The following is a 13,373-nucleotide window of genomic DNA, read 5'->3' on the forward strand; positions in this document are numbered from 1 at the left end:
ATTTGAAATATTTCTATTTTTTATGTATTTGTTTATTGCTATAAACTTCCCTCTTAGTACTACTTTTGCTGTATCCCATAGGTTTTTGTATGTTGTTTCCATTTTCATTTGTTTCAAAAAATTTTTAAATTTCTTTATTAATTTTTTGATGGACCCATTGGTCATTTCCAAGCATGTTGTTTAATTTCCATGTATTTGTATAGTTTCCAAAATTCCTTTTGTTATTGATGTTTAGTTTTGCTCTATTGTGATCAGAAAATATAATTGTTATTATTTGCATTTTTTTTTAATTTTCTAAGCCTTATTTTGTGGCATAACAATGTTCCATGTGCTGATGAGAAAATGCATATTCTGCAGCTGTTGGATGAAACATTCTGTAAATGTCGGGGCCATTTGGTCTGGAGTGTAGTTTCACTCTAATGTTATATTTTTATTTTCTGTCTGAATGATATGTTGTTTGCTGTAAGTGAGGTGGCGAAACTCCCTACTATTATTGTATTGCCAGTCTATCTCTTCCTTTAGATCTATTAATATTTGCTCTAAATATTTAGGTGTTCAGTGTTGGATGCATAGATATTTACAATTGTTATATCACCTTGCTGAATTGATCCCTTTACCATTATATAATGACCATCTTTATCTCTTTTTACAATTTTTGACTTAAAATTCATTTTATGTAAGTATAGCTACTCTTGCTTTTTTGGAGGGGTTTTATTTGCATAGAATATATTTTTCTATCTCTGCACTTTCTTTTATTTTTTGCACAAAGCTAATGTTTATTCCACCTATGTGTCATATTCCTGGATCCTTCACCAATGTTACATGAGGAAAAGAACAAAAGCAAAACAAATGAAAAACTGAAATCAGAATCACTAATGTTATCAAGTAGAAAAACAAATAAATTATAATCTAGTAGCCATCAGCAAGAGTATAGCAAAGACAATGCTGTAAAAAGAAACAAAGAAAATTGCTAGAAAACTATATGCATCATAATCTTTCAAACCAGCAAAATATGTGCCTGCATACAATAGAACATCAACTGTATTTTTTTTGTGTGTAAAGTATAAAAATGCCAAGTTGTTTTCTGAATATTGTGGATAGGTAAAATGTATATGTAATTAATGGTAATTCTACTGAACTATTACAGAGTGGGCCAGGAACACATTTATGGATTCTGGGGATGAGTACTGTAATTCTTTGTTTGGGATAGTGGACACGCTAGCCAAAAAAAAGAACACCAAAGTACAAGACAAAGGCGAATGAGACTTCTCTTATATCTTAGCAACATTTAGATGGAAATCAAATTTAAATGCAGTCCACTCTGCTTTTGGAAGAGGCTTTGGTTCAGCTCCCAAATCTCGACTGCTTGATGCAGTCTCCTATGAGAATACTCAGAAGGTGTCTACTTAAACAACAAACCTATTTTTAGTGGTGGAGCCATTCTTAGTAGCTATGTCTGCGTGGGACGGATATCCAATCACTATCTTTGGAGGAAGTCCTAACCTTTTCTTGTATACCCTCCCCATATGTGTAACAGCTTCTCTGTTTTCACATTCAGTAGTCCATATTGCTATCTTATCAACTTTAGCTCTAACATTAATAACAGCACCACATACATCATTGCTGTAGTCATCAAAAGATTCTGCAATAAGGCGCAGCAGTGTCTCTAGCCAAAAGCAATCGAGGTCACTTCATCTCTGCTATTTGTTCAATGTAATTAGCCATCGTCCTCCCAGTTTGTTTTTCTCATCTTCCCACATAGGCTCAATACCACCCTTAAAAAGTCAGTAGTCACAGCCAGGCATTAAGTTACTAGACAACTGGATATGGTTGTACAGAGCCCAAAAGTCTTCAAACAGTATCAGACTTAGAGATCAGCCACAGGTTTGCTTGCCAAGTTTTGGCTTTTACCATTTTTAAAAAACCAGAGGGCCCATCTGTTCTGTAAAGGATGTTTAATATAGTGTTCTGGGTTAGCAACCTCCTGAATAGATTCTGTTTTCTCCTCTTCTGTAGTCACAGTATTAGAAGTAGGGGTGGTTTCCTGTTCGACAGTCGCCATTTTTGATGGATTTCTCTCTTCATTTTCAATCTATGTGTGTCCTTACAGGTAAGGTAGAGCCTCCTGTAGGCAGTATATATTTGGGTGTTTTTTTTTTGTTGTTGTTGTTGTTTTTTAATCCATTCAATTACTCTACGCTTTTTTTTTTTTTTTTTTTTTTTTTTGAGACGGAGCCACACTCTGTCGCCCAGGCTGGAATGCAGTGGCACCATCTCAGCTCACTGCAACCTCCACCTCCAGGGTTCAGGCAATTCTGCTGCCTCAGCCTCCCAAGTAGCTGAGACTACAGGCGTCCACCACCACGCCCAGCTAATTTTTGTATTTTTAGTAGAGATGGGGTTTCACCATGTTGGCCAGGCTTGTCTCAAACTCCTGGCCTCAAGTGATATGCCTGCCTTGGCCTCCCAAAGGGCTGGGATTACAGGCGTTAGCCACCACACCCAGCCTCCATTCAATTACTCTACACTTTTAACTGGAGGATTTAATCCATTTACATTCAAGGTTATTATTGATAGGTATGAACTTATTCTTCTCAATTTGTTAATTGTTTCCTAGTTGTTTGTAAATCTTTTGTTCACTTCTCTCTCTCTTGCTTTCTTCCTTGTGGTTTGATGGCTTTCTATAGTGGTATCCTTTGGTTCTTTTCTTTTTATCTTTTGTGTATCTATTATACGCTTTTGCTTTGTGGTTTCCCTGAGGCTTACATAAAACCTCTTATAACAGATTTATTTATGCTTAGAACAGCTTGATTGTTATTGTATACATGAACTCGTCACTTCTACTTCCCTTCTTCCCACGTTTTATGTTTTTGATTTCACACTGTACATCTTTTTATAATATATTCCATAGGTAATTATCATAGCCTTTTAAAAATAATGTTGTTTTTTGACCTTTATAGTACAGATATAATCAATTTACCCGCCACCATTATAGTATTAAACTGTTTTGTATTTGACAACATACTTACTTTTACCAGTGAGTTTTATGCTTTCATATGACTTTATGATACTAATTAGCATCCTTGTCCTTCAGCTTAAAGAACTTCCTTTAGCATTTTTTTGTAATGCAGATCTGGTGTAATAAATTCTCTCAGATTTTGTCTGAGAAAATTTTTATCACTTTTGTTTTTGAAAGACAAGATTGCCTGAATATAGTATTCTTAACTGGCAGTCTTTTTCTTTTAGGATTTTGAATATGTTATTCCATTCCATTCTGGTTTGCAAGGTTTGTGCTGAGAAGTCCACTGATAGATTTATAGGGGTTCCTCTATATGTCACAATTTGCTTTTATTCTTGCTGCTTTCAACACTCTCTCTTTGGCTTTAACTGTTGACAGTTTGACTGTGATATGTCATGGTGTAGATCTCTTTGTGTTTATCTTATTTAGTATCCTTACAGGGTTTTTAAAGCTATCTTTCTAATTTATTTTTTAGACTTAGGAAGTTTTCTGCCATTATTTCTTTGAATATGTTTTCCATTCCTTTCTCTCTTTCTTCTACTGCTGGCACACTGCTGCATAAGTTGTTCTTCTTGATGGTGTTTGATAAGTCTCTTTAAGCTGTCCTCACTCTTTTTCATGTTTTTCTTTTTGCTCCTCAGATTGGATGATGTCCAGTAATCTGTTTTCAAGTTCACCAATCCTTTCTTCTGCTTAACCTAGTCTACTACTACCATCGAACACCTCCATTGAATTTCTCAGTTCAGTTATAGCATTCTTCAGATCTTTAATTTCTGTTTAGCATTTTTTTATACTTTCTCTTTGTTGAAGATCTTTGTTTGTTCTTGCATTGCTGTCTTGATCTCTGTGAGCATCTTTATGATCATTATTTTGAATTTCCTGTCAGGTAAATCACAAAACTCCACTACATTTGGGTCAGTTTTTTGAAAATTTATCTTGTTCTATTGTTTGGAATATATTCCCCTATTTCTTCATTTTACTTAATTCTCTGTGTTGGTTTCTGTACATTAGATAAGACACCTACCTCTCCATCTTGTTAGACTAAGCTTGTATGGAGAAGGTTTTCACCAGTTAATCCAGCCAGAGATTTTAAGATGCCTCTCTAATCCTTGTGTTTGTCCAGATTGCTATCTCTGTTTTTGATGGTCCTTGATATGGTTTAGCTGTGTCCCCACCCAAATTTCATCTTGAATTCCCATGTGTTTGGGGAGGGAACTGGTGGGAGGTAATTGAATCACTGGGGCAGTCCTTTCCCATGCTGTTCTCATGATAGTGAATAAGTCTCACAAGATCTGATGGTTATATAAAAATGGGAGTTTCCCTACACAAGCTCTCTCTCTTGTCTGCTGCCATGTGAGATGTGCCTTTCACTTTCTGGCATGATTGTGAGGTCTCCCCAGCCACATGGAGCTGTAAGTCCAATAGATTTCTTTCTTTTGTAAATTGTCCAATTTCAGGTGTATCTTTATCAGCAGTATGAAAATGGACGAATACAGTAAAATGTTACTGGGATTGGGGCACAGCTGAAAAGATACCTGAAAATGTGGAAGCAATTTGGAACAGGCAGAGGTTGGAACAGTTTAGAGGGCTCAGAAGAAGATAGGACAATGTGGGAAAGTTTGGAACTCCCAAGAGACTTGTTGATTGGCTTTGACCAAAATGCTGATAATAACATGGACAATGAAATCCAGGCTGAGTTGGTCTCAGATGGAGATGAGGAACTTGTTGGGAACTGGAGCAAAGGTGACTCTTGTTATGTTTTAGCAAAGAGACTGGCAGCATTTTGCCCCTGCCCTAGAGATTTGTGGAACTTTGAACTTGAGAGAGATGATTTAGGGTATCTGGCAGAAGAAATTTCTAAGTAGCAAAGCATTCAAGATGTGACTTGATGCTGTTAAAAGTGTTCTGTTTTAAAAGGGAAACAGGGCATAAAAATTTGGAAAATTTGTAGCCTGACGATGCCATAGAAAAGAAAATCCCATTTTCTGAGGAGAAATTCAAGCTGGCTGCAGAAATTTGCATAAGTAATGAGGAACTGAATGTTAATCACGAAGACAATGGGGGAAATTTCTCCAAGGCATGTCAGAGGTCTTCATGGAAGCCCCTCCCATCACAGGCCCAGAGACCTAGGAGGAAAAAGTGGTTTCTTGAGCTAGGCCCAGGGTCCCCATGCTGTGTGCAGCCTAGGGACTTGGTGCCTTGCATCCCAGCTGCTCCACTCATGGCTGAAAGAGGCCAACATAGAGCTTGGGCCATGGCTTCAGAGGGTGCAAGCCCCAATCCCTGGAAGCTTCTACATGGTGTTGAGCCTGCAAGTGTACAGAAGTTAAGAATTGGGGCTTGGGAACCTCTGCTTTGGTTTCAGAATATGTATGGAAATGCCTGGATGCCCAGGCAGAAGTTTGCTGCAGGGGCGGAGCTCTCATGGAGAAACTCTGCTAGGGCAGTGCAGAAGGGAAGCCCTACACAGAGTCCCTCCTGAGGCACTGCCTAGAGGAGCTGTGAGATGAGGACCACGTTCTCCAGACCCCAGCTTGCACCATGTACCTGGAAAAGCCACAGACACTCAATGCCAGCCTATTAAGGCAATTGGGAGAGAGGTGCAAAGCCACAGGGGCAGAGTGCCCAAGACCATGGGAACCCATCTCTTGCATCAGCATGACCTGGATGTAAGACATGGAGTCAAAGGATATTATTTTGGAACTTTAAGATTTGACTGGCCTGCTGGATTTTGGACTTTCATGGGGCCTGTAGCCATTTTGCTTTGGCCAGTTTCTCCCATTTGGAATGGCTGTATTTGCCTGATGCCTGTACCTGTACCCCCATTGTATCTAGGAAGTAACTAACTTGCTTTTGATTCTACAGGCTCATAGGTAGCAGGGACTTGCCTTGTCTCAGATGAGACTTTGGACTGTGGACTTTTGAGTTAATGCTGAAATGAGTTAAGACTTTGGAGAACTGTTAGGAAGGCATGATTGGTTTTGAAATGTGAGGACATGAGATTTGGGAGGGGTCAGGGGTGGAATGATATGGTTTGGCTGTGTCCCCACCCAAATCTCATCTTGAATTTCCACATGTTGTGGGAAGGATCCAGTGGGAGGTAATTGAATCATTGGGGCAGGTCTTTCCTGTGCTGTTCTCATGATAGTGAATAAGTCTCACAAGATCTGGTGGTTATATAAAAATGAGAATTTCCTGGAACAAGCCCTCTTCTCTTGTCTGCCACCATGCGAGATATGCCTTTTACCTTCCACCATGATTGTGAGACCTCCCCAGCCACATGAAACTGTAAGCCCAATAAACCTCTTTTTTTTTGTAAATTGCCCAGTTCAGGGTATGCCTTTATCAGCAATGTGAAAATGGACTAATACAGTCCCCTAAAACTTAGGATGTACCATGTCTTGTCAGTATCCCAAGACCAGTTTGAGGGATGCCAGACTCTTTAGATGTAGCTGGAAAGCTTGGGGGAGTGGGTGTGAGTTCCAAATCTTTCTGTCTCACAGTGAGGCTGGGTTCAGGTGTCTATATCCCACTCTCTCTGGACTAGTCCAGGAGAAGATCTGTGGCAAATGCCTGGATCCATGTTCAGGCTGCACCTTCTGATCCTGGAGAGATAGCTTCTGGGAGTAGGCCCGTTATACATCCACCTGTTTGTTTCCTATGGCCTTGGGTTACTCCAAATAGCAAAGTCCTCTGAACTTCCATAGGAAGGTTGTTAAGGAAACAGTCCCTTGGGTAGGAGCTATGGAAGTTGTGACACTTGGTGCATGGCCAAACTCCTCCCAGAAAGGCTGGATAGGCCTGAATTTATCTCTGTGGCAAGCCAGGGAGATAAGTGCCAAGCTCTGGCTTCAGCTAATGGAGGGCTACTGTTTGCTTGCCTCACAGGCTCCCTGATGCAAGTTTATTAGAGGCCAAGCTGTCAAGTAGCCACTGAGTGTGGGTGTGGTAAGCCTCTTATGAAGAGAAGGGGAGAACTCCATGTGCCCGCTTCTTTCCTGCACTGCCCCAAGGAGTTATAACCCCTGGAAGTATTTGGATGCCCATTTAAAATCACCTCTTTGTTCTGGGATCAGGGAAGACTCACATATGTTTATTTCCTTCTGTTCCCAGAGCTACTAGGTTTAGGATGGAGCCCTTCAAGAGGAAGCTTTAACAATTTGGTGCTCTCAGTGTGTGTCCTAAACCCCTTCTGGTGGAGAAACAGGGAGTTGCATTTTTTTAGGCCCCTTCTCTGCACCACTCCAGAGGGATGAAGTCCCTGATGGTGCTTGAATGCATGTTTAAAGACACTACTTCTTTCTTGCTATCCAGGGAGATGTGTGTATGCTAGTCCCCTCTGCTCCAAAAGCCATGAGATTAATGATACAGTCTTTTAGGTGGATGTGGTAAAAGTTGGGGTGCTTAGTATGGGTGCAAACTCCTTCCAGACTGGTGTCTGGAATTGGTTGTCTCTTTAATTCTACAATGCAAGTTAGCTTGAAGCCAGGCCACTTGCCTGCTTGGCAGCCACTGAAAGTGTTTTATGGTGAGAGTAGGCAATAGAGGGCTGTGGTTTTTTTAAAAGCCTCTTCTGTGCACTGATACTAGGGGATGAAATACCTGGAGGTGAATGAAAATCCATATAAGACCACCACTTTATTTCCCATAGCCTGGGGGGACACGTGTGTGTCTAATCCCCGCTGTGTATAAAACAACAGGGAAGCATGAGGTCAAGGCCCTCTGTGTGAGGTCCAGACACTCTTCTCCATGGGGACAATCTGGGTGTTGGAGACTCCTTTTCCAATTTTATGGCATAGTGCCCAGGGTGAGGTCTATGCCCAAGTGCGCCTGGGCGTCTCCTACCTGTTTTATGTTGTTTTCTTAGTTGCTCAGTGGGTAGGAGTCTCTCAATTGGTCTCTGACTTTCTCTCAGAGGGAATGGATCCATGGATAGATGTTTACTCAGTGCTTCTGTGGGTGGAGGGAGACTCAGAAGCTTCTACTTGCCATGCTGGTGGTGTCACTCTCTTGACTACAGTTTTAAACCTGAACTTTTGGCTTTACTTGAGCCAAAGCCAGTGCTCAGTTGTTGAAATATGCAACAGTCTTATAGTACATTCAGAAAAACATTTGTTTTCACATGGCCTCTGGCATGTTTCATACCTTTATTCATAGCACCCTGGTAGCTGAGGTCTCTTTCTCTCCTTTTCTTTCTTTTCTTTCTGTCATTTTAAAATCATTTTCTTTTGTTTTTATATCTTTCTTTCTTTCTTTTTTCTTTATACTTTTTTATGTTTTCCCCTCCTTTCTGTTCTCCCCTTTCTTCTGTGTCTCCTCCTTCTGTCATTTGTTAGTATTTTCTTTTATGGAGACAATTCTAAGAAACATATTTTTAAAGTCAGCAACATTAGCTCTAGTATTAACACTATAGCTAGCATGAATTGAGAACATGCTAAATGCCAGAATTATCTCATTTATCCTTATTGTAACCCAATGAAAGAGGTGTAATTAATATTTTCATGTTAAAGGAGAAAACTGAAGCTTGAATTATCATCTGGAATCCTTAAGTTAATCATTCCACAGAGCCATGATGGCATCTTGGATCCCCTGGTATAAGAAACGCCTTAGTCTCTTTACCCAACTGGATTTGAAAGTTCTCAGTATTCTCCTTCCCATAGTGTATATTTACTTTTTTTTCTTTTTTTCTTTTTTTTGAGATGAAATTTTGTTCCTGTTGCCCAGGCTGGAGTGCAATGGCTTGATCTCGGCTCACTGCAACCTCCACCTCCGGAGTTCAAGCGATTCTCCTGCCTCAGCCTCCTGAGTAGCTGGGATTACAGGCATGTGCCACCACACCTGGCTAATTTGTATTTTTAGTAGAGACAGGGTTTCTCCATGTTGGTCAGGCTGGTCTCGAACTCTCATCCTCAGGTGATCCGCCCACCTCAGCCTCCCAAAATGCTGGGATTACAAGTGTGAGCCACCATGCCTGGTGTATATTTACTCTTTTAAAGGAATTGGCTTAAGACCATCTCACGCTGAGTCCAATGGGCTCAAGTATTTACCCTGTTACCACAGGGTAAATACTTTTAAAAGGCCTTTCATTGGTTCTCTGACCTATTAAGTAAGAGTTATTATGGTAAAAAGCACCAAGTGGAAGCTCCCATAATTTCACCCCATACCTTAGCTAAGATAGCAAACTAGATGCAACCATATGATCCAGCAATCACGTTTCTTGGTATTATCCAATGGAACTGAAAACTCATGCCCACACAGAAACCTGTATATGAATGTTTATAGCAGCCTTATTTATAATTGCCAAAACTTGGAAGCAATAAAGACATCCTTCAATAGGTAAATGGATAAATAAACTGTGGTACATCCAGACAATGCAATATTATTTAGTGCTAATTAGATACATGCATAGCACAGGTAGAAGAGAAGGCCTATAAAGATTCAGGTGTCTGACATATCAACAAACATTTTTTCCTTTTATTTTATTATAAACATTTCAAACGTACAGAAAAGTTGAGATAGCTTTACAGTGAACTTCTGAGTATTCACCATCTAGATTTTTATCGAGAATTTAAAAATTTTTTAATTTATTTCAATAGGTTTTTGGGGAACAGGTAGTGTTTGGTTACATGAATAAGTTCTCCAGTGTTGATTTCTGAGATTTTGGTGCACCCATCACCCGAGCAGTGTTCACTGTGCCCAATGTGTAGTCTTTTATCCCTAGCAACCCCCCACCCTTTCCCCTGAGTCCCCGAAGTCCAGTGTATTATTCTTATCCCTTTGCATCCTCATAGCTTAGCTCCCACATATGAATGAGAACATATGATGTTTGGTTTTTCATTCCTGAGTCCTAACTCAGGACTTAGAATAAGTCACCAATTGGTGACTTAGAATAATAGTCACCAATTCCATCCAGGTTGCTGCAAATGTCATTATTTCATTCCTTTTTATCGCTGAGTAGTATTCCATGGTATGTTTGTATAGATATATATACACACACATACATAGATATACCACATTTCCTTTATCCACTTGTTGATTGGTGGGCATTTGGGCCGGTTACATACTTTTGCAATCGCAAATTGTGCTGCTGTAAACGCGCATGTGCAAGTATCTTTTTCGCACAATGGCTTCTTTTCCTCTGGGTAGATACCCAATAGTGGGATTGCTGGATCATATGGTAGTTCTACTTTTAACTCTTTAAGGAATCTCCACAATGTTTTCCACAGTGGTTGTACTAGTTTACATTCCCACCAACAGTGCAAAAGTGTTCTCTTTCCACCGCATCCAGGCCAACATCTATTTTTTTTTTATTTTTGATTATGACCATTCTTGAAGGAGTGAGTTGGTATCACATTGCAGTTTTGATTTGCATTTCCCTGATAATTAGTCGTATTGAGCATTTTTCCATTTGCTTGTTGGCCATTTGTATATCTTCTTTTGAGAATTGTTTACTCATGTCCTTAGCCCTCTTTTTGATGGGATTGTTTGTTTGTTGCTAATTTGTTTGAGTTTGTTGTAGATTCTTGATATTAGTCCTTTGTCAGATGTATAGATTGTGAAGATTTTCTCCCACTCCGTGGGTTGCCAATTAACTCTGCTGATTATTTCTTTTGCTGTGCAGAAGCTTTTTAGTTTAATTAAGTCCCATCTATTTATCTTTGTTTTTGTTACTTTTGCTTTTGTGTTCTTGGTCATAAAATCTTTGCCTAAGCCAGTGTCTAGAAGGGTTTTTCCAATGTTATCTTCTAGAATCTTTATGGTTTCAGGTCTTAGATTTCAGTCTTTTATCCATCTTGGTTGATTTTTGTATAAGGTGAGAGATGAGAATCCAGTTTCATTCTTCTACATGTGTCTAGCCAATTCTCCCAGCACCATTGGTTAAATAGGGTGTCCTTTTCCTACTTTATGTTTTTGTCCGCTTTGTTGAAGATCAGTTGGCTGTAAGTATGTGGGTTTATTTCTGGGCTCTCTATTCTGTTCCATTGGTCTATGTGCCTATTTTTATACCAGGATCATGCTGTTTTGGAGACTATGACCGTAAAGTATAGTTCGAAGTCGGATAATGTGATGCCTCCAGATTTGTTCTTTTTGCTTAGTCTTGCTTTTGCCACCTAGATTTTATAATTAACATCTTACCACACTTGCTTTATCATATTTGATGAACTGTTTAGGAGTCCAAGAATCTGGGGCATGTCTAAGATAACATCTCTGAAATAAAAAATAAGTTGATTCATCTCACATTCCCCACCACTAAGAAAAAGACAGAGTGTTTAGTCATCTCTTTTGGATTTCAGAGACAGCATATACTGCTCTGAGGAGTACTACTGTTTATTTGTTGGGTAACTTGGAAGGCTCACAGTTTCAATGGCATTCAGAGCAAAAAGAAGGCTCAACATCAAATCCAGGCAGCACTGCAAACTGCCTTACTCTTCAAACTATATAATCAGCAGTACGGCACTACCCATATCCATGGTGAATATATTGATCCATAGTAAACACGGGTGTAGGGTCTCTGGAAAACGCCAATACAAAACCAGAGCAGAAAGGTCCTTTGTATTTTGGAGCAAGACCGCATCTTCTGTAGCATGAACTACATTCGTTTTTTGCAAAGCAGCCCCTGGCTGCTACTGAGCCTTTACAGAGACTGTCTGACTGAATGGCTATGTAAGTTTTGCTGCCCATAATGAACTGGCCTTTTAGATCTACCAAATCATAATGACAGACAAATACAGCAGCAATCCATCCCAGTATAGAAGTGATTAAAAATCAGGACCAAGCAGAGCCAGAGAATACAAAAATGCTACATGAGCAGGACTTCCGATACTCACACCACCTAACTCTATGTCATCAATATCTGAACATCAACTCACAACTAAAATCTTGTTGAGGGCATGGGAAGTATTTATACAGTCAGCTGATGGAAGAAAAAAAAAATCTCGGTCTCAGTTCACAGCTGGGTTGTATACACTATGTCAGTACAAACTGAAAATGGACTTCTGTTGCACCATAGCCCCACTTAGGGATGGATCTAAATGTCGGTTGTGAGGGACAGTCCTTCCAGTGGACAGAGCTGAGAGCAGTAAATTTGATTATTTACTTTTTATTTAAGAAGAAGTAGCTTAAGAAGGACATACATGGACTCCTGAGTATTGGCAAACAGCTTGGTTGGTTGGTCAGGGCCTGAAAGGAACCAATTTGGAAGATCAGAGAGGAAAAAATTGTCTAGAGAAGCAAGTGACAGACCCATTGAAGTGGGCACAGATCTCATGCTACTGCCCACCAGAGAATATCAAAGTCAGAGGAGACACCAAACAACCAGGATGACTCATGCTGTGGATGTCAGACAGCCACTGTCCTTGACCACCCAATGTGCTTATCCATTAGGTCCAATAATGAAATACCAACGGTAACAGGAATAGAGGCTGTGCATGGAAGAACCCAACAGTCTGGGCTCCCACTTATTAAGGCTGCTGTTGAATACACAATGTGCCAAACTGTTAACAACCTGGCATGAATCCTTTGATAAAGCCGCGAAACCTAAGATCAGCCAAACACTCGGTAGCAGGTTGATTACATCAAATCCCTTCCACTCTGGAGGGAGCAATGATTCATCCTTACTGGAGTCGATACTTACTCCCATATGGCTTTGATATTCCTGTCTGCCATGTCTGACAGCACCACCATTCAAAGGCATATAATGTGCCTTGTTGATTATATGGATTCCCATATATTATCACTAAAAATCAAGGGTTCCATTTTACAGAGAAAAGTTTGCAACAATCAATTCATGACCAAATGATTAATTATTTCTACTATATAGTGCATCACCTGAAAAAAATTCACCTACTTATAATGATGGAATTGCTTGTTAAAGGTTCACCTAAGGTGCTAACTCAGGGCAAAGACCTCTGTGAAGTTGGGACGTTGTCCACCAAGAACAAATATATTAATTAAACAAATAGTGATGTTATGCCCCCAGTAACTAAAATAAACAGGTCTATGTAGTTGTTTGACCCTCTCACCATCATTCCCAGTGGATTCTCAGTGGTCTACTTACAGAATGTGTGCTTCTTGTCCCTGTACCTTTAGGTTTTATAGGATTCAGAGGTCCTGATACCCAGAGGAGTACTGCTTTCACTGAAAGGAAATGATAAGAATCTCAATGAGGCGGAAACTATGATTACCGCCTGCCTCTACTTTGGGTTCCTCATGCCAGTGACCTAACAAGCAAAGAAAGGAGTTACTATAGTTTCGGGAGGTAAGCAAATGTGATTATCTTGAGGAGTAGGGTTTCTTACCATACAATGAGAACAGACAGAATCTGGAATACGGGGATTCACTGGGGGTCTCTGGG

At 39.9% G+C, this 13,373-nt stretch overlaps 1 pseudogene; it reads right to left on the reverse strand.

The window, feature by feature from the left end:
* Positions 1–1,061: 1,061 nt before the first annotated feature.
* Positions 1,062–2,852, reverse strand: LOC100976233 (eukaryotic translation initiation factor 4E-like; annotated as a pseudogene).
* Positions 2,853–13,373: the final 10,521 nt, after the last annotated feature.

The sequence above is a fragment of the Pan paniscus genome, chromosome 2 (genome assembly GCF_029289425.2).
Source record: "Pan paniscus chromosome 2, NHGRI_mPanPan1-v2.0_pri, whole genome shotgun sequence".
In the NCBI taxonomy this organism is placed as follows: domain Eukaryota; kingdom Metazoa; phylum Chordata; class Mammalia; order Primates; family Hominidae; genus Pan; species Pan paniscus.